Raw genomic sequence first — 4,321 nt, 5'->3', positions numbered from 1 at the left:
AAGGACTTGAGCATCTTTGTGGTGTTCTTGCCATTGCATTTGGTGCATCGGTTTGAGTTCTCCACGGTGATTCGTGGTGGTGAAAGCAAGAAGGTTGTTACTCTTGGGTTCTTGGAACCCTAGACGGATTCTAGGCCTTTGTGGCGGTTTGTTGGGAGCCTCCAATTAAGTTGTGGATGTGTGCCCCAATCTTTGTGTAAGGCGCGGTTTCCGCCTCGAAGGAAATCCCTTAGTGGAACCGTGACCTAGGCCTTTGTGGCGAGGGTCACCGGAGATTTAGGTGAGGCGCCTTCGTGGCGTTCGGTGTGTGGTGTGAGTACCGCATCTTGGGGTGAGGCCTTTGTGGCGTTGGTGTGCATCGAGCAACCACACCTCAAGGTGAGCCTCTTGTGGCGTTCGGGAGCACTAAGCAACCGCACCTCTCCACCGGAGATTAGCACTCGCAAGAGTGTGAACTCCGGGATAAATCATCGTCTCCCGCGTGCCTCGGTTATCTCTATACCCGAGCTCTTTACTTATGCACTTTACCTTGTGATAGCCATCGTGCTTGAAGTTATATATATCTTGCTATCACATACTTGCTTGTATTGCTTAGCATAAGTTGTTGGTGCACATAGGTGAACCATTGCTTAGAATAAGTTGTTGGTGCACATAGGTGAACAATAGTATATAGGCTTTGGGCTTGACAAAGTAAACGCTAGTTTTATTCCGCATTTGTTAAGCCCATCTCGTAAAAGTTTTAAATCGCCTATTCACCCCCCCTCTAGGCGACATCCGTGTCCTTTCAATTGGTATCAGAGCAAGGTCTCTCATTCTTAGGCTTCACCGCCTTGAGAGTAAAGATGTCGGTTAGGGGATTAGCGCACAATAACTTGTTTATATTTGATGGCACAAATTATGATCTATGGAAAATTTATGTGCTTAAAATCTTACGGGGTATGTCCCCGGACATGGAGCGATTTCTTGGCATGGGTTTTTCTTCTCCTAAGGATCCTCAAAATTTATCTCTTGAGGAGGAGAAAAACTCTTGCCTCGATGCTCTTGCTTCTCATGTGTTTTCCATTGTTGTGAGCAATGTAGTTACTTCTTCAATCATGCCTTTTGGGAGCGCTCATGAATTATGGACGAAGCTTAAAGACAAATATGATGTGTCCAATATTATTGAGGATGATTGTATTGCTTCCACTTCCGGCCGTGATGAGTTCTCATCTTCATCCATGTAGTGACCTCACCCGCTAGGGTGCCGATCCCTGTGTAACAGTGCTAGTCCCGGATCGAACTGCTAGCACACACAGTTTAAGATGTAATACCAAATAGCAAAGGTCAATATTACATCGCATGATCCAGTAAAATAAAATAGTTCATTACAACTTGCATAGCTCTCAGCTAGCACTTATTCAGAGTTCACAACGGTAAAGTAAAACTTAAAGCATGGAGCCATCTGTCTTCATGATGCCACAGGCAGACATGTTGAGCGAAGACTCGTGATCCTAATTCATTGATTCCTTAGTCAGAAAATAACCTGCAACATGAAACGTTGCAGCCACAAAGGGTCAATACACTTGAATTGTATTGGCAAGATGTCACTGTTGGGTGGGCATAAAAGACACCTATCAATATATGCATATTGCAACATGGTCTTCCTTCGGCTTAACTCTGTATGTATCAAAATGAATTCTTGTTATAGAATCCCTATACATAATACTAGCACACCAAGGGGTACCAATGTAAGGAGGATCTCCTATACATGATGCTAGTCCACCAATGGAGGTACCAATGTAAGGGTGAATTGCCTGTACATAATGCTAGTCCACCTACGGCAGCACCAATGTAAGGGTAAGCTCCCTATACATAATGCTAGTCTGCCTACGGTAGTACCAATGTAAGGAACTCTAGCTATTTACGATTCCTTAACGGAAAAAAAATGTCCATTCTCTTTGATTTCTGGACGGCGATCCCCACCATTATTCACCATGCAAACGCCCCCATCATACCAATATGTCTAGGTTTTTCGTGAACCAAGTTGTTTTCATTATGGAAAATATATCTTTTTACCTCATCTAAAATTGCCAAGATATCTCAGCCATGTATCTATCCACATATCCAGGAAACTCTACTTACGGTAAAAAAAAAGGGAAATCAAATCATAGCAAGACACATAGCGTATATAAAAAAATAATCCTACACATGCACTACTAGTGAAATCCTAGAATATATTTAGGAAACAGTAGGACAGTGAAAAAGTGACACTTGCCTTAGCGAGGGGAGGAGTTGGTACACTCTTCGCAAAAATACTCGTTGCAATCAGAGCAACCACAATCTACAAACATAATATCACACCATAAACACATACAAACATATAGGCAAGCACAAATTAAAAATGAATGCATCATGCGAGTTAAACATGATCAACCCAACTTAGTATGTTTTCTGGTTGTCACTATAAGCATGATGCCACGGTTTAAATTTTAGTGTTGTTTACTTTATGTAAAACATTTTCTAACACTAGAAAGGTCTACAACACTATATAAAATATAGAAATAAAATAACAGAGACTAATGATTTTGTTTATTATACTAATGTACAGAGGATTTGATTATCCACTAACCGCAAAAGGGATCTCTCAAAAATCTTTTATATAACTCATTTCATAGCGAAAATACTCTAATTGTGTGTTCTGCAAAAACTGCGAATTAACATGATGCAAAAGTGCAATATGATGTGTCTAGCTTATTCTATACATTTTGGTGAATTCATGGATATAAAGTTTGCTAAATTTGGATAAACGAAACTAAAGATATGATTTTCCGAAGTTCTATGTTTCCCTGTCCAAAATATCCGAAAAAAAACTGGAGTACAGTACTAGTTCAGTTAACTGGTTCAGCAGCGACGTCTAAATTAAAATCCTACATTCCCTTATATGTCTGGCTCAGTTGTAAAACGAAAAGTCTTAAGGAGATCAGAAAGCAGAATTGCAACTATCCAAAGTAGACGTGTTGTGTTTCTATACAGGTTCAGTTCGGGAACTAGTAAGAACGTTCTATCTAGCAAGGACATTCTATACTTCTATCTAATTCCTACAGTGGCTTCATACTATTTCGATTCTACGGTCTCCTAGTGTCTGGTTCAGCTCTTATTCCTAAACGTATACGAAGATAGCACGAGCAGTAGACACCATGCCATACCAATAGCGCGAATGTGATCGATACTGTTGTCGGGAACGGAGATGGACGAAGACGTGGACGACGAGCTTCCCGAGTCGCCTTCTACGTACCGTACTTCTCGCGAAACCGCTCGCCGAAAAAATAAACTTTCCCACGAACAGCTCGGAGATGAAAATGCCGTCGTCGCTGTGGTGCACCAAAAATTGAGAAACAAGGCTTGAGAGATGCGCAAGGAATAAATAGGAAGTTTGGAAGAAACTAGAGATCAAAAGATGGCCCGTACTCACCGCAATCGACGATTTACCGTGACGGTGCTGCGGACTTTCGAACTCGAATTCGAGCAGCCTGGAGGCTCTCAGGATGTGCCGTTTGGGGGAAAATGAAGAGAAAGGTGTGGAGCTTAAGTAGCAACAAACGGTGCAACGATTGGTGCAGTAAAACGCCCGGAATCAATTGGGGATGAAATGCCAGAAACTGACTACATTATTCGTGCTTGCGTTGTGCTGAGGCTTGAAAACGACGATTGAAGACGGACGTGGCAGTGGGTCCCGCGTCGGAAGGAGGATAAAGAAACGCGACGCTGATTGACTCGTTGCGTCGCTCGCTACTCCGTACGTCTGTACGTCGCGTGTGGGTGGCCTGGCCTGGGTCGTTTTGACTTGGCTGGCCAGAGCGCCGCTGGCTCACTTCCTTTCTTTTTTTTTTTTCCAAAATTCTTTTCTTTTCTTTGTTTCAGTATTTGGCAATAATTTGAAAACCGAATTTGATCAAAAGTGACTCAAACTAAGTCAGAAATATACAAATAAAATATCAGCGGATTCCTTATTCAATGAAGAATATTTTGGAACCAATTTTAATACATTTTGAAAAGAAAAAAATGATGGCATGATGCTTATGAATGCAATGCATGCATTTTATAAACTCTTTAAAGTTTTAATTTTTTTTTGTGAATTTTTCAACCAAGACAAACAAACAACCTTGGATTTTATTTTTATTTAACATTCTAAACTTTGGAAAATTTTGGGATGTGACAATCCACTTCACCAAAGTGTGGTAAGACACAAGGTAATGATATGGTGAGTGGTGATGAAAATTGCAATGTTGATATTGAGCTTACTATTGATGATTCTTCATCTCTATCTCATTGCAATGCTTCA

At 41.1% G+C, this 4,321-nt stretch overlaps 1 long non-coding RNA gene across 1 annotated transcript; it reads right to left on the bottom strand.

Moving 5' to 3' along the window:
- Positions 1 to 1,295: 1,295 nt before the first annotated feature.
- Positions 1,296 to 3,716, bottom strand: LOC127293257 (uncharacterized). Its single transcript, XR_007845667.2, has 4 exons — positions 3,452 to 3,716; positions 3,186 to 3,350; positions 2,255 to 2,320; positions 1,296 to 1,522 (listed from the first exon to the last, which is right to left on the bottom strand). It is a non-coding gene; the product is annotated as an uncharacterized lncRNA (long non-coding RNA).
- Between the last annotated feature and the right edge of the window lie 605 nt (positions 3,717 to 4,321).

The sequence above is a fragment of the Lolium perenne genome, chromosome 4, assembly GCF_019359855.2.
Source record: "Lolium perenne isolate Kyuss_39 chromosome 4, Kyuss_2.0, whole genome shotgun sequence".
Taxonomy (NCBI): domain Eukaryota; kingdom Viridiplantae; phylum Streptophyta; class Magnoliopsida; order Poales; family Poaceae; genus Lolium; species Lolium perenne.
This window is presented reverse-complemented; position numbering and strand designations above follow the sequence as displayed.